The 25,187-nt window shown below is 40.1% G+C and overlaps 1 long non-coding RNA gene across 3 annotated transcripts in view; it reads right to left on the bottom strand.

Moving 5' to 3' along the window:
• Positions 1-23,527, bottom strand: part of LOC149920009 (uncharacterized) — a 168,850-nt gene extending 145,323 nt beyond the window's left edge. Inside the window, exons 1-2 of one of the 3 annotated variants that reach the window (XR_016460112.1) lie at positions 23,336-23,527; positions 18,358-18,445 (exon numbers count right to left, since the gene is read on the bottom strand). This is a non-coding gene — a long non-coding RNA (uncharacterized LOC149920009). The other 2 variants (XR_016460116.1, XR_016460111.1) reach the window with 2 other exon arrangements.
• Between the last annotated feature and the right edge of the window lie 1,660 nt (positions 23,528-25,187).

The following is a 25,187-nucleotide window of genomic DNA, read 5'->3' as shown; positions in this document are numbered from 1 at the left end:
GGGCTAGAGATGAAGGTCAGCATCTCCTCAGTTTGGGAAAAATCAAACTCTGTTTTTATTAAAAGATAGACCCTGTCTTCAATTCACATCAGGACTGGAGCCGCAGTTTACGAAGACTATGAAAGACTTTTCCCTGAATGTCAGAAAGAAGGATAGATCACAAAGTAAATGTCATAAATAAATCAAAACCCACTACAAAGCATGAGATAGAACTGGAAGTAGAAATCAAAGGTAGGTCAAAGGACAGGGAAGAGGAATTATCTTCTGCACTAAGATTATATGTAAGAATTGCCAGTTATAATGGTTACAATAGAGGAAAAAAAAAAAAATCCCAACACCAACAGTAACAAATATCTAGGTCACTAAGGCAGGGATTTGCTTTAGAATAATATAAAATGTAACTGCATTCATAAGCATATTGAAAAGATTTCCAGGACTGTGTTGTAGCACATCTTTACACAAGCATTGAAAACATATGAAGAAAACTGCTATTTTTGTGTGTGTTGAGAACAGTGATGGGAGAGGATGTCTGTGTCCTTCATACTACATGTTATATTTAGTATTACTCTTGCAGATAAATTAGGTGTTTGAGCACTGCCCAGAAACTTGTCTGTCTGGCAGTGCAGTGTGGAGATGTGCAAAACTAGCCCCAGGTACAGGGCTGCTAAGCTTCCCTGTTAGCAACATGCAAGCACTTCAGATGACCAGCTGGAAATGAAGTCTGCAGAGAAGGACCTGGGTATTCTGCTAGACAACCAGGTGAACACAAGCCAGCAGTGTGCTCTTGTGAGCAACAAGGCCAATGGTGTCCTGGAGTACATTAAAAGAGAGTGTGGCCAGCAGAGTGAGGGAGGTCATCCTCTCCCTCTACTCTGTCCTAGTGAGATCACATTTAAACTACTGAGTCCAGTCTTGGACTCCCCAGTTCAAAAACAACAGGGAACTCCTTGAAGGAGTCCAGCAGAAGGCCACAAAGATGATTAAAGGCCTGGATCATCTCCCACATGAGGAAAAGCTGAGTAACCTGGATCTGTTCAGCCTGAAGATTGCAAGGGAATCTGATAAACATCTATAAAATATCTAAAGGGAGGAGGGAGGCAAAGGGATGAGGCCAGGCTCTTCTCAGTAGTGTGTAACAATAGGACAAAGAGTAATGGCCTAGAACTTGAACACAGGAAGTTCCATACTAACATGCGGAAGAACTTCTTTATGCTAAGTGTGATGGATTACTGGAACAGGTTGCCCAGAGAGGTTGTGGAATCTCCTTCTCTGGAGATATTCAGGACCCATCCAGACTCCTGCCAGTGTGACCTATTGTAGGGTACCTGCTTTAACAAGAACTTGGACTTGGAGGTGGACTTTATGATCTCCTGAGGTCCCTTCCAACCCTTGCGATGAGCATTGACCCCTCCTGTCCTCCAAGAGATTCAGATAAATACTAGAAGGACCAATTTCAGGAAAAAAAAATTACTACTGTAAGTGAGAATCACTGACATTTGCCTTTGGGAAGTGTGGCTTCTATATATCCCACATTCTCTTCTATGGATGAGCTCTCTTTGGTGTCAGTATCTGTACTGCCAGGTTTTAAAATTGGTCAGATCACCAGGATGGAGACACCAATGAGGAAGTGCAGTCACAGAGAAGAGGAATAGCCTTTAAATGAGATGGAAAGAAGCACAATGCAGCTTTTGCATACAGTGTCACAAACTCAGAGCTAATTCTGCCTAAGCACAAATCTTACTGCTGAAGGAATTAGCTTAGAAAAAAAACTCAGAACATGTCTATTTTTTCAACAGTTCACTTTGCACTCCAGTGAAATGCCTTTATTAATTAACCAGAGTGTTAATATAAGCGTTTTTAAATATATCATGTAAATGAAAAAGTTCTGGTCCAAGTCCAAGAGTTTAAGAATTGAATTTGCAAGCTCACTTACAAATATGTTTCTCCCATTATTCTTGATTGTTTCATTTCAAATGGGACTAACCCTAGCTGAACACTAGCTAATTTGCTGTATTGGGACCCCAAGTATAGACACGAGCTTCATCTTCTCTTGGTTCACTGGTCTTTGTCCCATCCCTGGCATCTGACACCCTTATAAGACAAAATATGGATGCCTGTTATCTCTGCACAGAAATGGGGTTAAATGGTCTCTAGGCTGTCTTAGGCTTCTAGACACCACAGTGATTTAAACATACTGAATTCCTTAAATCTAGCCTGCAGCATGCTGGACTTACAGGATACTCTTCAGTGACACAGGACAGATGAAAGTTAACAGATGCCCAAGATGTGTATGTGTTTCTAAATACAATTATCTTCTACTTCAGTTAGCACAGGAAGGATACAGAACTAGACAAAATAATAAACACACATGCTTCTATTTCCTTCCCCCAATTTTTTTCCAGATAGAAAAGAGAAAAAGATTTTGACTATCTGAACTCTGTGCAACTTGGGGTGGTAGTTGTCTTTGGATTTATTTTTTTTTTAAATAGTCTCTCAACCCTCACCCTCCTCTTATGCAGCCATTTTTCTTCTTCCTTGGCTAATTATATCTTCAGAGGTGCATTTGCTTCTGTCTTGTCCTCAGTTTTGAAAACACTTTCAGCTAAAGGTTTGCAAAATGACATCTAATTCTTATCCTTTGCCACAGGGAGAAATTCCACTGCTCTGATCTCTGGCTGCCTAAAAAGAAATCAGATATATTTGTCCTAGCGGGTGTTAGTTGTTTCATTGCTCCATTTACCCACGTTTGAATGAGATTTCCTCAGGTTAATAATAGAATCATAGAAATGTTTGAGTTGGAAGGGACTTTTAAAGGTCACCTAACCCAACTGCAGTGAACAGGGACACCTACAGCTAGATCAGGTGCTCAGAGCCCCATCCAGCCTGATCTTGGATGTCTACAGAAATGAAACACCCACCACCTCTCTGGGCAACCTGTTCTAGTGCCTCACCACTCTTATTGCAAAAAACAAAAACAAACAAACAAGCAAAAAAACCAAAACAAAATAAAAGAACCCACCTTATATTAAATTTAAATCTATAGTCTTTTATTTTGAAACCATTTCCCCTTATTCTATTACAACAGACCCTGCTAAAGAGTCTGTCCCATTCTTCCTTATAATGACTTTCCATTAACAGTGCTGTGTCACTGTCCCATTGAATTTCAGCCAGATACAGCAGTAGAAAGATAGCACTGAAGGCACCCAGGGCTAAATTCAAACTGGAACTTAAAATCTAACATAAAGCTCCTTGTTTAAATGGAATTCATAAAGCCCGCATCTGCCATTTTCTCAAATTGTCATTGTTACTCATAATCTGAAAATTATTTTGTGGTTTTTAGCAACAACACAGTAAAGAAGTTCATAGTTGAACTAATTACAGCCAAACAAACTCAGTTCTATAGACACGTTGCAGTCTGGTTGAACTTGTGGATGGCACATTCCAGAACTGGTCTGGTCCAAGGAGCTCATTATCACAGTACGTGGTGGAATGACTCAGCTCAGGCCAAATACTTAGCTCATAGTAAATACAGTTGGGATCTGTTTGATCTTTGATAAAATGTTTCAGATCATTTTTCAATCGTGTGATGACAACAAGGCCATTCTAAGCAAAACCAGGTACTTTTTGAAACATGAGATTCTACAAAACCCTGGAAGTAGATTAATTGCTTTTGCTTTAAGGGAGGAAGAAGACAGCTACAGTAAGCTAGTTATTGCTGGGAGGGAGATATCAAAGGTGTGAAAGAGATAAAGAACTCTCTTCTAGTGATATTTTTTCTGCAAAGTCAATGGTGCATTTTAAAATTGCCTTTCCAATATAATAGCAAGGAAGGGATAAAATCCAGAATACATTAAAGGAATATGACATCATGAAGTGAATTACAGTAAGTGGCGATTACATTTATTACTTTGGATTTGTAAAATGATAGAAGTTGCTCCAATCATTAATATGATTGCAAAATTTTCTGCATAAATCATCATACGAAATATTGCAAAAACCTTAGTGCAGAAGGGCTATCTCTGCCTTTAAAAGCTGTATATCTCACACAGTTTTCAAATAGGTCTGATGATAGATTTATAAAAAAATGCTGGATAAAGTGATGGATGTTTGTCATTTTACCTATTATAAATTATCTTACTGCAACACCTTGAGACCTCAGCAGAGATCAGAGACATATTGTGCAAAGCACTCAGCTGAAATGACAGCTTAAAAAAAATCCTATCACCCCCCCAAAATGCAGTTCAAAGGCAAACACAAAAATAGCGAAGAATGAGAAAGGGAGCCACTCAGTGATGTGTGTGTAATAGATTCCGACTGCATTTCCCCTTGTTTCTGCTAAACTGAAAAATCTATCTGGAAATGTTTCTTCTTTCCCTGTAAATATGCTCAATAAGGTTTTTTTTTTTTTTGCTTTTTGTTTTTTTATGTTTGTTTTTTAAACAGGTCTTGCTAATTGTGGCTTTTCAGTATTCCTTAGTAATAAATTATTATAACTATTATTGTTATTTCTGGAATGTGCATGTTTTTCTTCTGCCTTCCATTCTATTCAGAAAAGCCCACAGAGCAAAAGAAAGTGCTTTATTTTGGGGGCAGAGGCAGAGAAGGGGACAGTTTTCCAAATGTAAATATTTAAGAACCACATTTAAAAAGCAATAAGGAAAAAAGTTATGTGAAATTTCACTTCTACCCAAGCCTCATTATAAAAATAAGCGCACAGTACACATTTTAGAGCTTTGTTAATAACAAAGTGAAAAAAAAAGCCTAAAAAATAAAAGAGTTACTTATTGTTTACAAATGTATCTATTTTAATTTGAAATTCTGTTTGAAATTTGTTAAAAAACACACACAAAAACAGAAGCAGAAGGGATATACTAACCACCTCCTCACTGTATTGTAAGAGGCTTACTACAAGGCTATAATAAATTTATCTAGTTTTCTGTGCAAAAGAAAAAGTGATGAAGTGGATCTACATTTGAGTAGCAACCAAACGGATCATTTCCAGGTCTGTTCTTCTGTATGTGTAGGGAAGCTCTTGTGTCATGAATACCAGATCAATTAAAAGTTTTAAGTGAATGAAAAATTTTAAAATCTCCTCTCTTTCAACTGTAAGATGTAAACTGTTAAGTGCACATTGGAAACACATCTTGTTTGGTTGTTTGCTGCAGTAGATGTGGTGAAGGTAAGAAAAACAGAAGAAAAATGAAATACACCCATGCTACCCTCCCAGCGTCTCCTCCACTGCTCTCATTAACTGCTCTGTTAAACCGGCTAAAATGTTACAGGGGGTTAATGGCAATGGCTTTTCATAGTTGTTCTTCCCTAAACTTCCTCTTACTTGAATTCTAAATAATTCAAAGTGAGAGGAGATCAGAAGGAAGTCATAGGTTAGGGATTATGAGATTACAGGGCATCTGCAGGAGGGTGTAATCCCCACCAAGGCCCTGCAGGGGAGATCTCTCACACCAGTCGCTGTGACCACACTGAATTCTTTGGGGCTCTCTTCCCCTCAGTTGAGCTCAGGCATTTCTATATGCCTCACAAGAAGCATGGTTCCTGTTGCCAAGGCCCAAGCCCCATGCTCCCACATGACTAATAGAAAAATCACAGAAATGTGGAAACTACCACAGAAACTCAATGTAAACAAAAGCAGGAAGTGATGCTTTTTTGTGTGTGCCTACTGGCTAAGCCTGCCATGACAGATTAATTGATCTAACTTTGTACGTTAGAAAGTTTTATTACATTATCTACCCTTACTCTGTGCAGCAGTTAAAAACTCTCAGCTTATCTGTACTATACACAAAGCTGCTTGACTTTTTGCTCACAATATTTACCAGTTGCAATAAAATGAAACTAGTGAGTCACGGTTCAAAACACCAAGCTTTCTAGCTTAAATATGGGACATGAAAAATACAGGGTGTGGAAAGAACGGTTATTATTATAGGGTCCTTTGCCTGAGCTAACACTTTTCTCATAGTTCAGCAATACAACGCTGCCTGAAACAGACTCTAAGAATCAGAACGGTTTGGATTGGAAGGAACCTCACAGCCCACCCAGCCCCAACCCCTGCCATGTGCAGCTGCCCCTCACCAGCTCAGCTGCCCAGGGCCCCATCCAACCTGGCCTGGAGCGCCTCCAGGGATGGGGCACAACAGCTTCTATGGGCAGCTGTGTCAGCACCTCAGCCTAATAATGACCCTTCCTGACAAGAGACTTCCAAGCAGGGAAGGGTACAGTGCTGAAATGTAAAGTAACTGTGATGAGACTGGGATATTCAGAAAAAAAAAAAACAAAAAAAACACAAAGCTGTTCGCCTGACCTTCAACCTGGTCAGGATATCTCTGGAGCAAAGATCCCTGAGCAAGCTTTAAACAGGCTCTCCTGGGTGCAGCATCAGTCAAATTGGAAATATAGAGTTCCCTTGGATGTTTACTGCTGTATATATTCTAAAGAAATGAAAAATTATTTATAACTCCGAAGCAGAAGTTTAAGGCTCTTGGCAACACACACTGGGAGCAAGCTATGATATGTCCCATCTTGATTGGGAATGGCACTATGAATTATCTTGTTTTGTGCAATACAACAGAACCAAATGGCATGCATCATCTATAAGAGCATAGTAAAAGGCAAACAAAGGGGCTTGGAAAAGGGGGGAAAATATTCAGGATCTGATCCAGGGTCCATGATTGTGCTTTCTCACAAAACTATCAGATGCTGAAATACAAAAAAGAAGGGAAAAAGATTATATCTTTACTGTGAAAGAGTAAGATAGGTAACCCTCAACTTACTCCTACACTCTTTCCTTAATATTTTAGTTATGGCGCTGTAACAAAATCATCTAGGTAATCCTTCCAGTGATGTCCCATATCTAGAGAAAGGACAATACTCAGGATTCTAGTTTTGTGATTAGTGTTGTCTCTTTACATGCATGAGGTCTAGTAGGAGGTGCCCCTGCCTACAGGGGTAGGATTTCAAGTAGATGATCTTAAAAGGTCTCTCCCAACCCAAACCATTCTGTAATTCTATAAAAACATTTTGCTCCTGCCTCCCATTTTGTTTACGCTGAGGCCTCACAGTACAGAATGCACTGCAATCCCCATCCAGCACCAGACTCCTTACCTACATCTCCCAAGCAATCAGCTCCTCCAGAATTTCTTTAGGGGAAAAAGAAAATCAATTGCCTGCTGTTCTTCTTTTTGCTTTTTAGTCACATACTTAATTTCTTTTGTTTTTCTCCCATGCTTTTGAGTCACTTCTGCTCATGCCCTGTATTCCTAAAGTTGTTACCCAGTCACGTCCATATCTCCTAATACCCTTATCAGTAACTAACAGAATTTTGTGAGACTTATTCAAGTTGTGATAAAAGCAATATTACTTATCATGTAGCAGCTTAGGGAGAGTCCTCCATCAGAGCCAATCATTATGGCTGAAGAGGAGAGAGAATGGTCCTATATTTTGCCCACGAGTACCATTGCTTCATTTTTTCTCAACTTCCACATTGCATTTACCTTTGTTGTTCACATTAACCACATAAAACAAATACATTCTCAGAGGATTAATGAAATCAACACACTTAATGAAATTTACATACCTAAATGTGGTGAAGTTTTTGAACAACTTCTACTGACTTCTATTACATGAAACAACAGATGTTAAAGTGCAAGTAAGACTGCAAACTCTTAAAGAAAGGAATAAACTCCTCTTCTGTGACTAATATAAACTGGTTGTGATCCCAAGTTTTCATTTGGCTCTTATTCCACAAGAAGCCATGAGTTACAAGAAAAATAGACACTATCGAGCCTCCTTGAACCCTGAAATACTTTCTAGCAGGGGTGTACTCAAGCCTTTCATCCCTTGGCTTATATTGATAGTAGGGGTTGCTATTACCCAGGTACAAAACTGCACTTAATTTTGTCAAACCTCGTGAGATTCACCTGGGCCCACTACCTAATCCTGTCAAGCAGCAATGGCATCCCATACCTCAGGTGTGTCAACTCTACCACATACCTTGATGCCATCAAGAAACTTGCTGAGAATGCACTTAATCCCACTGTAAATGTCATTGATGGATATATTAAAGAGCATCAGTCCCTATACTAAACCCTGAGGGACACCACTTATCATTAATCTCCATCCAGATATTGAGTCACTGATCACTACTCTCTGGGCATCATTTCGCAACCAGTTCTTTGTCCACTGAACAGTCCACCTGTCAAATCCATTTCTTTCCAATGTGGGACCCCATCAAAGGCCTTACTGAAATCCACATAGATGATATCAGTGGGTGTAACATGATGGGAAGTGCAGCAATGACAGCAGAATAGCAAGGACCTAGGCTGCAGCAAGTGAGGATTTGTTCAAATACAACAGCTGCGAACACAGAAATAAAGAAAAGAACCTGCCTACCTTCAGAAAGTACACAGGGATCTCCAGCAAAACACAATTGGTTCCACTGCCAACCTTTAAATAAGTTCTGGGAAGCTGTGGATCCTGGCTCCACCCCTTCTGGTTACTCAGGTGCATTGCATGCACTTGAGCTCCCCTGGGTTGGCCATGCCTTCTCACCAGGTGCTCAATCACTGCTTCAAGCTGTGACTTAGCATTTCTGCTACAGTGGCTCTTCCCTTCTCCACTGATGTTACGCCATCATAGAAGGTTACCTGACTGGTCAGGAAGGACTTGTCCTTTGTGAAGCCCTGCTGATTGTCTTGTATCACCTCCCTCTCTTCCGTGTGCCTTAGCACAGTTTCCAAAAGGATCTGTTCCACAATCATCTCCAGCACGGAGGTGAGGCTGACAGGTCAGTAGTTCCCTGGGTTGTTCTTTCTACCCTTCTTAAAAACGGGTGTGACAATGCCTTTTTTCCAGTCACCAGAGACTTCACTTGACTACCATGACTTTTCAAATATTATTGAGAGTGGTCTGGTGACTACATCAGCCAATTCCTTCAGGACTCTGGGATTTATCTCATCAGGACCTGTAGATTTATGGATATTCAGGTTTCACAGGTGGTCATGAACCTGATCTTCACTTACAGTGGGAGGGACGTTGCACCCCTAGTCTGCATCTTCTGACCCATCTGCTCAAGGGGTGTGTGAAGAGCAGTTGACGTGGCTTCCATTTGAATTAATGATTACGCAAAGGAAATACAATGATTTCTTGATTTTCTTCCCTGTTACCTTCTCCTATTGCTTCAGTGGTCCCTGGTTCATGGTTATAAGATTTCAAGTGTGCTGCAGTATTGCCAAAACATCTCAAGGAAGCACATCTGGGGGCACCTGCTAACAACCTGTCCCTCTAACTGAGCTATGCTGTCCCACAACTTACTGTGAGCTAGCTCACTATTACTGACTCTGTCCTGCTCCCTGTTCAAATCTAGTTTAAAGTCCTGCCAGTGAGCCCAGCTAGCTTTTCCCAAGGACCCTCTTGCCCCTTTGAGAGAGGTGAAACTTATCAGGTAACCACAAGCTATGTTCCATGTAGGCCATCTGAATGTCAAAAAAAGAAAAACAACAAAAACTACAGTGGTGGCACCAGCCACGAAGCCAAGTGTTTGTAGACTAGATTCTTCTATTTCTTTCAGTGTCCTACCCACTACACGAAGCAGAGATGAGAAGATGACTTGTGCCCTCAATTCATTCCAAGGCTCTGAAGTCTCTTTTGATAGCCTTTGAATGATGTGTATGTTCTTCATCTCACCCATGTGGAAAAACAGTAATGGGTAATGATCTGTTGGCTGTACCAGGCTAAGGAGTTTCCTAGTGACTCCCTAGCCTGGTACAGCCAACAGATCTTTACAACAGATAATAATTTATCTGTTACAACTTGTGTGCAGCAACGGGAAAACCAATTAAGCACAATGACTAAACTGATTGGTTATCACCTTACATCGTTGACTAGTCCATCCATCCACTTAGAACAGCCCTTCTTTTCAGTTATGGCTTAAATACACAACAGCAGAATCTGTAGTGTAGATCAGTACCAGATATTTTCAGAAGTTATCTGTTCACCAGTGAAAAAATTCTTCTACCATACTCTTGCTTGCATTATGCTCAAGATTAATAAAACTTTTTCTTTTATTATAAATAGTAGTAAATACTAATAAGTCAACTGAACAGCTCAAGTTCTTGCACAGTTTGATCTATCAGAGAGTTTTTACTTTGGGAACTGAGCTCCTCATTGTCTACATATTATTGAATTTGGGATAGAGCCATCTGTTTCAATACAATGTCATTCTCTTTATGGGAACCAAAAATAATTTCTGCTTGATTTTGACAAGTCAACTTTGAATTTCCACAAGTGATGAGAAAGGATTCATTGATATGCACAGATGTCTGTACCTACAAGTGCTCAGTTCAGAACAGAAAACAGATGAAAGTTGATATGGCTTCCATTTGAATAAATTATTAATGATTACTCGAGGAAGTGCAATGATTTCTCAGGAAGCGATCATTTGACAAACATCCCAGAATCCAGCTCCTAACAGTATCTCCGTCTGTTTTCTGTTTAAAATCATACTTTAGAAAAAAGTCATCGGATAGACTGTAATGAGAGCAGTTCAAAATGTTTGAGGTCCTGTATATGCAGCATATGGATAATGACTTACCAGGTAAATTATTAGCATACAGTCATTTCTCTGTCATGTACAAAGGTCAAGTGGTCAAACTAATCCAGTTAGATGGAACCTGTTTGCTGTTATACTGAGCCAAAGACTGGTTATTCACAGAACAGCTAGAATGAAACTTCCATCTTCTGCATTCCCCCTCTTTTGGTGTCACACCTAATCTAAGTCCAAAGGTACCCACATTTTAAGAATACGACAGATACACATTTAATAACAGAATAGGGACAGAACATATGACTTGCCAGAGATTACAGCCTTTGTAAGTGATTATGAACTATAAAAAGTAACTGGTCATTTTTCCAAGGGACTACAAGGGATGCCTACAATACCACAAAGTTGCCTAGTTGGATCACTTTTCAAGTTTGTGGTCTTGCCCTGTTTTAGAGCACAGATATCTGACTGTACTCCATGCCCTGCACTTATTTTTCTCCTTTTGGGAAAAGAAGACCCCACCAAAAAACGAACCTCCTCATGTGTATTCAGATTAGTACTGGTGGAATACCTGCCTATGCTTTTGCATGGTTGAAAGTTTCATCCTTAAAATTGAGTTGTAAATGAAGAGGGATAGTAATGGATTTCATTCATCTCCAAAAAAATGGTGACCATTTGTAAATATACCTTTCAATACTGGAAACAAAGTGCACTTTGAAAGGAAAATGAAAAACGTACTCAACTGAGTTAGAGAAAGGTAATGAGATAGGCAGATGGAATAAAAGAAAGTCTTATTGCCTCTTTCTTTCTTCCAATAAAAGCAATTTCGGTTGGTCTAATATCAAGGATATAGTTATATTCCTAATGCAAATACCATGAAAACAACAAGGTAGGAAAAAATATCTACAGTCTATAGCCTTAGGATAAATCAGCCAAAGTAAAAGCAGCAGTAAGAAAGCCAAGACTGTACTGTAATGAAGAACTTCCCGTGAAGCTTGTTTTTGCTGTTACAAACCTCTGCTTTTGCATCAATTCAGAAGATCAGTTTGTGCAAAAGTTTTATGGCAATAATACATAAAATATCATTGGTCAATTGACTTTGGTAGCATTTCTACAACTAAATATATTTACCTATCAAAAGGCAGACACCTGGCCTGCTCAGTGGAGGGAAACCAGCACTTGCAAAATATATACATTACACCCTAAGTTAGGTCTCCAACAGAAGCAGTATGAATCATCTCAGAGAGGTTCTCAGTGGTCAAATGCAAAGAGGGAGTAATCTTACCCTCATGGTCTACCACAGTATGAAACCTCAATGGGACTTCCCCTACTCACCTACACCACACTGCCTTAGAGAAAGGTAAATTCTTCATTCAGGCTACTTTCATCAGTCAGTTGCTAGCTCCCAGTTTTGCTCACAAAGTGGAGGAAGTGAAGCATCTAAGGCATTGGCAGCTTAAGACTTTCAGTTAAAACACATTATCCTCCCACAATTCCCAGTGTGAAATTAGGCAAAGATATCACTTAGTATCATTCCTTTTTAAAGTAAATTCCAGGCAAGAGATTGTGTTCAAGACACCTTCCTATAATGAAAGGAAGCACAGCCATGGGACATCTTCAGTAAACTATATAAAATCATTTGCATAGTTGTAGTCCTCAAAAAAATGGCTACTCTTGTTGTAGCCTTTATAAATTAGTCACAGAACCATAGAATTGTGGGGGTTGGAAGAGACCTCTGAAGATCATCAAGTCCCACTCCTCTGCTAAAGCAGACTCCCTGCAGTATGTTACACAGGAAAGCGACCAGATGTGTTTGAATATCTGCAGAGAAGGAGAGACCACCATCACCTCTCTGGGCAGCCTGTTCCAGTGTTCTGTCACCTTTACAGTAAGAAGTTATTTTCCATGTTCAGATAGACTGTGTTCCAGACTGTGCCCATTGTCCCTTGTCCTGTCGTTGAGCACCACCAAAAGGAGCCTGGCCCCAACAACTTGACTGCCACCCTTTAGATATAGCACTGATCAGCCTTCCCTTCTCCAGGCTGGACAGTCTCAGGTCTCTCAGCCTTTCCTCAGAAGGGATATACTCCAGGCCTCCCATCATCTCTGTGCCCCTCTGCTGGACTCTCTCCAGAAGTTCCCTGTTTTTCTTTAACCGGGGAGCCAAAAACTGAACTCAATACTCCAGATGTGGCCTCACCAACCATGGCTGAGTAGAAGGGGAGGATAACCACCCTCAACCTGCTGGCCACACTCATTTTAATACATCTCAGGACAGTACTGGGCTTCTTGGCCAAAAGGGCACATTACTGGCTCATGGTCACCCTGTTGTCCACCAGAACACCCAGGTCCTTCTCTGCAGAGCTCCTTTCCAATAGGTCAGCCCCAACCTGTACTGATGCATGCAGTTATTCCTCTTCTGCACTTGCCCTTGTTGAACCTCATCAGGTTCCTCTACACCAGCTCTCCAGTCATCATTCTTGACTTGATTAAAAATATTTGGAGAGTCACATTTTTAAAACTTTTACTCTTTCTTTGTCTTCCATGAGGAACACCTCATTCAGCTATTATCAACTTCATTTGCTTCAGTCAGGTTGATGGTGAACACACAAAGCAAAGCTGTTCCAGTCTTTGCACAGGATCAGTAGGAAATCTGTGTGTCTCTCCTTTCCACAGGTCCTTCCAGTCCAGTCAGTGCTAGGACCTGCCACTCAACCTAACATGTTATTCTTTTAGTGGCTTTTTGAAATGTCTCCACAAAATATCTCTTTTAAAATTGCTTTTCAAAATAAGAAACAACAACAACAACAAAACAGGAAAAAACAACCAAACAAAAAATAACAAAACAAAATAAACAAAAAGTTAGCGTAAGTTATCTTCCTTAAACTCCAATACTCCTTCCTCTGGAGCAATGTGGAAGCAATGTGAAAGAATGTGGAGCAATGGGAAAAAAAATCTATCCCTAGGCTATTATCAGGTGAAATTTGGTCCCATCAAATGCAGTCTCTAAGGGAATCATTGACAGTTGAAAAAAAACGCACAGAGATGAGCCCAGATTGTTCAAAATGTCAATTTATTCTGCACATGCAATTGCCTTTCTATGTATGTCAGTTCTTATGAATTTATAGACTCATACTCTTGTAGAGTCAGAGTCATGCTGCCAGTGCAGCTTATTAGCCTCCTGCAAGGCTCACCCCTAACTCAGCTTTTCTGGGAAAGTGGTAGAGCAAATGTTAGTGAAAGGATGGCTCTCATCTGCTCTTCATGACACTGATCCTTCCCTGTACCCCACTTCCCTCTCTTGGCCACTGAGCTGACAATTACTGCAGACTAAAGCTGCGTGTGTGGTATAGTGGAGAGAAAAAAATGAGCTTGTCTACATCAGAGGGAAGGAAAGAATATAGATTGAGTCATATCAGCCATACAAAAGAAGAAAAAAAAGGACAGAAAATACCAGTGCAACCATCCCCCAGACTGAGAGCTGAGTGGGCTTCAAACTGACCCAGTCAGACTCCACGCTTTATCAATAAATTGGATTATCGCTTTCTTGATTATTTCCACTACAGAGGGTATCTGCAAAGTTATCAGGACCCAAATGACTTAATAAAATCACAAAGAGATACAGCTGATAACTGTTTTCTGACAGCTTTATGTCCACAACTGATGCGTCTTTTAAGAGTTTGGTATTTTTGCAGGCAAGTCTAAAGAGAAACATATGTTGTGCCTTATCGTGTGTGGATTGTAGGTTGGTGTGGGGGAGAGCTAGAGGGGAAGTGGCAATATGAAGCAAGGGAACCACTTCTTGTCACTCAGCCTTGAAAGCTTCTTGTTGCCTTGTTAAATATGCTGATAAATGCATATCTCTGCAAGCTCCAGGAGGACTTCTCATGTTAGGAAATTTTATTTTGCAGACTGCCCTCTAGACAAGAGAAATCTGATTTCTGAACCTACACAAAAGGCTCGCTGTGCTTTGTGGGTGTATTGAGCTGGCAGCACCACAGCAGCTGTGAGCTCGAATGTCTCTGCTGTCTGCATAATCAGAAACATGCTGCATGCAGGATGCAGCAAGCTTCAAGAGCTTAACAAGCCAGATAGGGGGCCTGCCATTTCCTTTCAGGGCTAACAGCAGGGTAAAGAAGCAGCATATATGGAGAATTATCAAAGCCATTGCAACAAAAAAGAGATGAGGAAATGACTAAAGAAAATTTAAAACCACAAGAAAATCACTGAAAAATGCAAAGTGTCAGCTTATTGACCTATCATAGAATCACAGAATCATAGAATGGCCTGGGTTGAAAAGGGCCACAGTGATCATCTGGTTTCAACCCCCCTGCCATGGGCAGGGTTGCCAACCAGTAGACCATGCATTTATCTCCCCTCCAGAGCCACATCCAACCTGGCCTTGAATGCCTCCACGGATGGGGGATCCACAACCTCCTTGGGCAACCTGTTCCAGTGTGTCACCACCCTCTGTGTGAAAAACATCCTCCTAAGATCTAACCTAAACCTCCCCTGTCTCAGTTTAAGACCATTCCCCCTTGTCCTATCAAAATCCGTATCATAGGGATTCATTAGCTTTGCAGCTCTCATGCAAATACAGTATGCAGCAGAACTGCAGTCTGAAAACCCAGAACTTCATTTCAAAATAAGTCTGGGTGATTTCATTCTACTGTGTTTACCTTTCTCATATTTTCCATCAGTCATGAAGCCCTCCTGTGTCGAGCAAAGCTTTTTATGGTAGGAAAGAATCTGCTTTGCCATTCTTAATGTTTTTCAAGCACCTTTCATGATCACAGAACATCATATTTTTGGCTAGTGAGTATGTTTATATATTATTTTTATCCTGATTTCAGGATAAAACACATACGTGTTTTCTCACAATGGCTTTTTGGTAAATGTATGAACTGACTTTCCACAGACCACATCTTGATACTTATACCTGACATTTTCTGAAATGATGGTTTTTCGCTCAGTTTTTGCTGTAACAGTGCACAAAAGAAAGGTGACAGTGGTAGCTTACAGTGTATGGACTGGGCTTTGAGGTTAGTAAGTCATTAACATACGGTCTATTCTTGCTAATGCTCACGTGCAGAGCACCTTCAGGCATGTGAGAAAGCACAATGAGCCAGGGGCACTTCCTCTGCATGACTGTGCAGAACGCCTCTCAGTTTTTTCTTTTTCCAGAGACATACTGTGGAGGCAACAGTGAAAACCTGTGTGTTCTGGTCAGAGTAAACGCTTCTGTACTGATGAAATGTGCTTTTGTTTGTTCCCTGTGCTTATTATTTGTGGATTATGAAAAAAAGTATAGCAATCTCAGTTTGCTTTCTCTTCCAGTGTGTGAGCTTTCTACGTGATCACTGAGCACGCTTTGTTCCCAAGTAGCTACCCTCGCTACACTTTTACAATGCTCAAAATCAATCAGGCTTTTAAAGCAGCTTTTGTTTTTCTTTTGTGTGGTTAAATGTAGAAACTGCTTTCATAATTTTAAATAAATGAAAAGGAAAGATCAGACGAGAATTAAATTAAAACAGCAAGTGGGAGCAAGTAGCTCTGACCACAGCGGTAACATCTGTAAACCAACAATTACCTCTCTTGGTAGCTGTGCAATTACTACAAAAAAGAAACCACTAGTGAAAATGCACAGTAATGCATCACTCTTCCATGATGGCTGGTTCATGGAAAGCATCCATTAGCAGGAATACTCGATCTTATTCAACCAAGAGCACCAATGTGAATCAGACCTAACTAAGTACCGGAAAGACATCATCCTTCCATCTTTGCTTTGGTAATTAACACCAGCAATTTAGAAAGATACATGTATTCACCAAACAGCTACATAAAACACTCACATATTCATGGAATAGCCTGCCTTCCCTCTAAGATATAGATATGACTCAGTTTAAAATGCATTTTCAAGCCTTAACTACCAAAGCTGTGGCTGTCAGCCACAGAGCTCTTTCAAGCTAACAAACAGGGCCTTCTCCAGTAAGTTGCAGAGATCACAAAGCCAACTTATTAAACTTTTCTCTAGTTATTCAGCTGGAAAACACTGCCATTATTAAAGACCAGTTCTTTAACAGGCAAGGTATATGTAAGGCAGAGGGCTCCACATCTCCAGGAGACAACATATTTAGAACTAACCCTGACAGCCCTGAACATGCCAAATGCACCTTTGTTGTCCCCATCTCAGAAACTAGATATTAGAATATCACTTCCTCCAATCAAGAGCTACAGAAGGGTAGCAAAGCCAAAGGACTTCTTCATACCTACAAGAGAACTCTCAAACTAAGGCAGATTGGTTGTTCCTGCAAAGAGGAAACTCTATGTCTCCATCAGCTCATTATGGAAGTCAGGCACTTGTTTCAGAAGGCCTGCTGCACAAAATATCAAAAAAGCATGTCTGGATCTCATTCCAAGCTCTGTTTTATCTCTGCTAAAGGAAAAGCAGCACTGACTACAGAAAAAAAAAAAAAAAAAAAAAAAAAAAAAAAAACCTGTTGTGTTTTACACATTCTCATGCATGCCCATAACTGCATCTAAATGGATGCAAACTCTCATTGCAAAAGTGCATGAGACATTCACCAGCTCAGCTGGGTTGGGTTGGTGATATGCAAATAAACTGTATTGCAGTTTCTCCTCTCTCATAAGACTGGAGAACAGGTAGTCGTTGGCAAAGCTAATGGAGGGGTGTCTCCAGCCCTCTCAATTCTTCCACTTCTCTCTGATTAGCTTGAGCTGATGTGGTTGCAATATTATCTATTTACTTAAGACATTGTTTCATTTCTTGTTCTTTACTATTCCTTTCTCTTTTTTACCTAAAGACCTTTGGCTAGTTTTTATCTGTTTCTTATGATCTGAACTTGTTTTGTTCACATCTCAGCATCTCTTGTGTCCCCACACAAGCACATATTAAGCTCTTCTTCCCACAGTATTGTAAGTAAAGACTCTTGCTTTCCAAAGCTTTCTCAAGGTTGCAGCACATATAAATGAAAAATATCAGACAAAGCCAAAGCTGAAGACTGTGCTCTCTTCTTAACTGGAAGTTTTTATCAAGGCCTCCCAGGTCCGTTGAATTCAGAGTTTCTTTTTGTTTGCCAAACTTAGGACCTGGTCACAATTCCTTATAGCCAATTATGACTCATCAGCTAGGTCATACCTTTCAGGTAGTGGCAGATGATATGGATGGAATTAATCTAAGTTATGCCCCTTGGGCCTTATCCCTAAAGACTTCAGTGAGAACTTGACAGAGCCATTATTTAACAGTGCAGTCATGGATTCTTAATATAATTCTGGCTTATTAATTAATGAACAATGTAAATCACATTCAATATAATGATGAGGTAGCCTCAAATCAAATCAGTGTGGAGGTCAAGAAAGGAAGGTGAATATACTCAGGGGTTTTGCAATCTTTATGCAGGAGCTTCCTCTCCTTCTCATCTTCTTTGACCTGACTAGTTCACACAGACAGCACTGGCCAACTGGCAGGATCATCTCTGCAAGAAAACAGCATTAATTTCCTCCGACTTCAGAGAAAATGGCTAAGAACCCCTGGAACAACCTGCAGTAGTATTATCAGAAACCACATTTTTCTTCTCCAAATAGTAAATGAATAGCATTCATTGTATGTCTGAACACCTGGGCTTGAAGAGGATCTGGCAAGAAGAAAGCTTTCTCCTGAAGGTTATTGCTCAGCCTAGTGCTGACAGTCTAAAACCTTTTGGAACTGGACAGATTGTGCTCTTCAGCCATATGAAAAAGAAGGCAATAAGCATATCCATATCAGAGGAGAATAGCATACTCACATATTTCAGAGGACTCAAATCCAGCAGATCTAACAGAGATGGCACAGAATAAGCAACAGCCTCCTTCCCTCCGGCTGACAGACAGCAACTGAAAAATAAAGCCACAGAGGAAAAAAAAAATAAAAAAGTACAGATTGTAAATTATCAGGCAAATTACAACAAACAATGCTAGACTTATGACAAGTACAACATAAAAAACTGCATGGAGCTCTGAAGTGGTCAATTGGTTGAAGGGAGCTTGGAGGAGCATCTGCCCACCACTCTAGTGCTGCAGGAGGGGCTCCAACAGAAAGAAGCTGGAGGAACTCCCCTACACAGACAGGCTGTGGGAGCTGGGCTTGTTCAGCGTGGAGAAGAGAAGGTGACCTCACTGCAGCCTTCCAGTACCTAAAGGGAGCCTATAAGCAGGAGGGGAGTCAACTCTTTACAAAGGTAGATAACAGCAGGACAAGGGGAAATGGTTTTAATTTGAAGGAGGGAAGATTTAGGTTGGATGTCAGGGGGAAGTTCTTTACAGAGAGAGTGGTGAGGTACTGGAACAGGCTGCCCAGAGAGGTTGTGGATGCCCTGTCCCTGGAGGTGTTCAAGGCCAGATTGGATGGGGCCCTGGGCAGCCTGGTCTAGTAATAGATACAGAGGTTGGTTGCCCTGCCAGCAGTGGGGAGCTTGGAGCTTGATGATCCTTAAGGTCCCTTCCAACCGAAACCATTCTGTGATTCTATGAAGCACCACTACAAGTGAGCTAGCTCTCAAAAAGTCTCCTGTTTGAGAGGCTGCCCACACCCTGAGTCTCCTCTTTCTTACAAAACTTCTGGTAAGAACAGTCTGCAAAGCCAAAGAGGGGATATTACAGGAGAGCATGAAGTGGGACTACTTTTGCCAGTCCCAGGCCACAAGACATAGTTGAAAGAAGCAAGCATAGCAGCAATTCTGCTGGGATTTACTCTTCTTGAAAGCATCATCTAGCAAGCAGTTTTTTGGAGTCTGGCTGTTACTCAGCTTTGCCTGGGCACCTTCAGAGAACAAAAATGTTGGTGCTGAGTGTGACTCATGCCCGCCTATCTGATCCCAGGCAGTATTAGGAAACTGCTGCACAGGCCAAGGAAGAGTAGAGTACATCACTTCATCCCATGGGAACAGTATCCCCAGGAGCATCATAAACTCCAGAGAGCTCAGGGCATATCTGAAGTGTCATTATCTAGGATGGCCCATGTGTAAATGTGTAATATAATCTTGTATCTTTAATCTCAGGTTATTCACAGGGCTATTTCACTAGGTTTTTTTTTTCTTACTATTACTAATGGGTTTGTTGGCTTTGTTTTTGTTGTTGTTGTTGTTTTGTTTTGTTTTTGTTTTGAGAGCAGACACCAGAAATGATTGAATAATAGAGCTGGCATCAAAAACACTGAGTTCTTATACTGTCTTTGCCAATTCCTTGTGTTACTGACAGCACGTCATGTCATTTTTTTTGTCTCAGTACTCTGCTAGTATATGAGAATAACAAGAGTCCAAGTAGTTTTAAGATTAAATTCAGTAATGTCCCTAGCCCAAAGCCCATTGAACTCAATGGAAAAGCTCTCAATTACCTTGAAGAGCTTCAGGTCAGAACTTGCTTATTCAGCACTACAAGAGGCATTTGAAAACCCTTTAAACAGTGCCATATGTGTGCAAATGTATTGGTTATCACAGGACTGAGGAATAAACTTTTCAACTGACACAAGAACATATGAATAATATCTTTTCATAGTCTTATTTATAGCCGTTTTCTTCTGAGAAAAATGTCAAATAATACAAATAACATCAATACTAACAACTGTCTTAAATATCGTATCACACAAAGCACTCTGTAGCCTTCAGGCTCTTTCTAATCTGCAAGTAAAGCAGATCTGGATAGATCTGGAGGCAATGAAGTAATGCACAATAGCTGTCATTCTTTACTAGTTCGTAGTCAGTCTTTGTAAACCTTCGTGACAGGTTTCAGTTGACTGACAGCTTGTGGGCCCCACAAACAGGTTTTAAAGCTCCAAGACAGGACTAATTTTCTCTAATAAGATTAGATGCCGCAGTTCAAGACCGCCCTATGAATAAAAAGCCATCATTTATAACAGTCTATGTACTGTTACTTTGCACAGAAACTGACAAAATCCTCTGTAGCTCTGGAGTGAAGTCAGTAATCTCTTAGATCTATTTAGAACCTTTATGGTCACAGGGATCAATCTGATATTAAGGTTAAAAAGTCTTTACGTCAACCAGGTAATTTGGTATGGAAGCTCTGCAACAGTCTGACAAGCAAGGGACAAGAAGCATCAGTACTATCTGCGACAGGGATGTGCAGTGTTATTCAGCTCAGGTAAGAACAAGAAAAAACACTGATTGGGCAGTTCACATTGAAGAAAACATTGAGAAGGGAGAAAGATACCATTTTGAAAGCAGTTGGAGATTAGCAATGTTAAAACTCTTGGCTACCTGGTATTTCTTAAATGCAACCTTTTGGCAAGTACAATCAGCAATTCTAAATTCATTTAGATACAGTAAATTTGCTCATCAAAATTACAAACCACAGTGAAAACATTAAGCTAAACATTTTTTTTTTTTTTTTTAAACATCAAAACAAAGCACTTCCTGAGAAGAAGAAGAAATGTATCATTCAGAACAGCTTGGTTGTCCCTCTGAATCTGCAAAATGACCAGCGAGTTACAAAACAAAACATAAAACATCCTTCACCCAATTCTAATACAATAATTGCTTAGCACAGTTCTGCCCCAGGGTTCAGACTCTCCAGCAGTTACAGAGTATAAAAAGAGGCAAAGTCAGAAAGATAAGGTTGGAGGGGAACTCTAACCCAATAACCTAGACATTCTGCAGGCAGTATATGCTGAAGTATTATCATAGTAATTGACATCACAAATGCTCCAAGCTAAATGTATTGATAGTCAAGGTCAGCATTTTAGGCAGCAACAGCAGGCATCCTCATCCATTAGCCCTGAATATTGATTTCAGTCAGAAAAATAAAAAACAGAAAAGGGAAAATACTTGAGCAATAAAATGATCTTTCTCTATCTTTGTCTACCAGACATAGGAACAGATACCAGGGTTCAGGGTGCGTCAGCATTTATAGGATTGCTGAAGATGCACATGGATTTCCCATTCCTCATCCTATTCAACACATATTTGTGTTTAAAGAAGACCATTTGTATTTAAAATAAGACTGCTTCAAAAGCAGAAACCAGAAAATAGACAGCTGTATCGCTTTGTCTTTGTCTTGCTCACAGAGAAGGGTGTATCTCAGAACTGCAAGTTCTTCGCTAGTACTGAAACCTGGTAAGTGTCAAATGCTTAATTATATAGCAAATACCAACCATCAAGAAAGTCTCCCATGGCTGGAAACATTCTTTAAAATTGCTTTCTCAGCAATTACTGCCTCCGTTTTTTAAATTATATTACTTAAAATGAAAAACAGCTTGATTAAATACAATGAACTAAGTTTAGAAATATGTACAGAATTGAAAAAAAAAAAAATTCCAAAACACTTAATTCATAGCATGCTCTTTTTAAAGATGGAAATAATTGTCCATGCTTTCGTTGACTACGTGTGTGACTAAATGTCATTCAGTGGTAACACATATAATTTGCTGAATCCCTGTGGTAATAAGGTGCTTTACAAGGATGACTACAGTCATTTTCTAAATCCATACCTGTAAGGCCAAGGTAAGCAGGATTCTCAGAAAAACAGACTCTCTGGGGCTATTATCATTTCTTCTCTTTAATAACATCCTTGTTCCCTGCTAGAAATAATAATCTTCATGCTCTCTTCTGCCACACAGCAAATTTTCTTGAGGAATGTAGTAATGCTAGAATAAAGCCTTAGCAAAGCAATTGGTATATGCATGCGGATGTGGTGGCCAAAAACAAGCGGATAAAGCACAGTAATATTTGAAAAAGCAGCTGCCATCTGTGAGAAGGAAACCCTGCAGCAAGAGCTGCGGTGGTCATAACTACAGTACAAAGTGCACAGCTGAAAAGTGATGGCTTATAGCCTAGGAAACATGGAATGCATAACAAAATACAGCATAGATGGAAATAAAATTGCTGACTTTAAATTTGAGGGTGTGGTTAGAAGAGATAGTACTAAGCAGTTATACAAAACAACAATGAGATGGACTCTTTGGTCACATCATTTATGTCTGTGAACTACCCCTGAAACCAAAACAACAGATGTAGCATGTTTTCTTTTTATTCTAACAAAATCGCAGAATTAGTCCTGCTTCAGCATGCTTGTATGTTGTTGCACTACAGCTTGGAAACTGTAACTATAATGAGAGATAATAAATCTTATGTTTATGTTGTCTCTTTCTTTCTGTAAGTTTCAATAATACATTTATTATACAGACAACATATGCAGATATAGCTGTTTCCTGGAGAAGAAAGTGACAGCTCAGTGTGACCACAACAACTTGGGCAGCAGCAAGGGGAGGAAATTTTGGCCAGCACCACCAGGGAAAAATGCCATGGGAACCCTTAGATTTACAGAGAGGAAACACATTGTTAATGTGAGTGGCCAATGCAATAAAGCATTAATATATATTCCTTTATCAGTTTATTCCCTTGGGAAAGTGGAGGAGTGAAGCCACTGACAGGGCTCCCTGTCTGTACTAAGAGTTTAACTTACAGGAAAAGTAGTAAAGTAGAAAAGCGGGAAAGCAGGAAGGAAGGAAAGGAAAATGAGGGGAAAAACTACTAAATTCCCTTTTTACAGAGGAATTAAAGCTTTAACAAAATGGTAGAAATGTAAGAAACTGAGGATGGCATCTACATGACAGGGCTCAAGAAGCTCAATGTCTGTTCCACGTGTGCTAAGGGCAGACAGGTATATGACAGGAATGATCTGAACAGCCCCCCTACCTGCATAGGAGCCTGGCTGGTTCCTGATTAGTGGAAGAAAGCACAGAACTGAATTTGTCCAGGTGCCAAGACCCACCTGCAGCTGGTAGCAAGCGGCAATGTCTGGTCCAGAGATGCAGCTACAACAGAAAAGAAAAGGGACATTGCCTTCAGGGAGAGCTACAGTGCTTCAGCTTGGGCCATGAGCACAAAGAAAAGGCTGCAATAGCTTTCCTTCATCCCTCCTCAATGCCAGTGCTATCCCACCATCCCCAGAGACCGATGCCCTGTTATCAGAGGAGGAAAATCAGTAGGAGCTGTAATTTCATCAGGATTTTTGTACAGGCTTATCCACAGAAAAGATGTTTTTATCTTGTCCTTGATATTTGCAGCCTGCCCTGCTGACTGTACCTCACTGTTCTCAGCAGTGAGACAAGACAGCTTCCCACGGCTCTGATTAGAATCCAGCTGCTTCTCACCCATGGGAAAGTGGTGATTTTTCAAAACTGATTTTTAAGCAGGAATTTGAAAATAAAGAGTGACATATCAATAATGAAAGTGGGTTGGTTAGCTTAACATTCATCCCTAACATTAGCAAACAAAAAAAGGAGCAGGAGAAAACTGGCCAACTATTACAGCTGGCTTACATGTTCAATCCAAAAGAGAAAAGCCCTGATTAATAATGCTACAGTGATTTGTGTTATGTAATCTTTGTTACATACTGATGTACAGTGCAACCTACAAGACTCTGTGCAAAGGAGTCAGGACTTCTGCTTGTGCATAAGGTCAATGATTCCCATCTTCCCTTTTCCCAAATGGTCTTAGAGTTATTGTTACATTTCCACCTTTATACTGCTTTCCACGAGACAAACAGCCCTGTGAAAATCATGCAGGCTGTTCTCACACTACTTTTACAGCAAAGACATCAGCTGATTTCACTTATATTTTCCAGATGTATGTTTTCATAAGTGAAAGGAAAAAAATCATTCACTGTATAGATATTTGAATTACCGACAGAAACTAGCCAACCTCTTCTATTAATTTACCTGTCAAACATCAGACTTAACAGTTCAGCTCAGGTGGAAAAAATCTTACAATTCTCAAGCTGTTCTTTGTCTTCAGAAAAACTTTAAGAGAACTTTCTACCACTTTGCATTTCTCTGAGAGTCTTTCTTGATAAACAACATAACCATCTGCAGTATTTGCAAGTGAGACAAGTGACAAATGATTAAACATTTAATGTCTTCAAATTGCAGCAATTTCCTTCAATGGGAGAGAATGTTCACTTCCCTGGAGCAATTGGCTCAAACAAAAAGCTCAGCTTTATCAATTTTACACATTTATTCTACCTCTAACTGCAGGGTACATAGAATTAGTGGAGCCCATAACCTAAGTTCATCAGGTCACTATTACAAGGACAGAAACACATAAATTAATTTTGTGCTGTTTCCAAGCATAGGCACAAGAAGTATATCACAATAGGCTGAAAATGCCAGAAATCTTCTCTGCTATCTAGCAAAGCCAGAGTTCAGCTGTTTTGCCCTCTTACTCTTATGTTGTGATCTAAATCAAATGCTATCTAAGAGTCTAAATATCTTTTGCATATGGAAATGTCAGTGGAAAATAAATGACTTGAAATATAGTGACTGACAAGTATTGGAACTGAGCTAATGAAAACCTATGTAGAGGTCTACATGGCTGTAGGGTGGTCTGCTCCCTGGATGGACTGGGAAAATCTAACACCTCCTGGAGAGATTCAAGGACATCTGAGGAATATGCAAGTGTTTGAGGAAGGAGCTGTACAGAAGGCTCTCCTATTAACTACAGATTTAGTTCTTAAGTAATACATAGAATCACAGAATCATATAATAGCCCAAATTGGAAAGGTTAGCCCTAAAGATCATGTATGAGAAGAAAATATTCTAGGCTGATGACAGGCTTCCTGCCTA

Source organism: Phasianus colchicus, chromosome 1 (assembly GCF_987193195.1).
Source record: "Phasianus colchicus chromosome 1, bPhaCol1.hap1.1, whole genome shotgun sequence".
In the NCBI taxonomy this organism is placed as follows: Eukaryota; Metazoa; Chordata; class Aves; order Galliformes; family Phasianidae; genus Phasianus; species Phasianus colchicus.
This window is presented reverse-complemented; position numbering and strand designations above follow the sequence as displayed.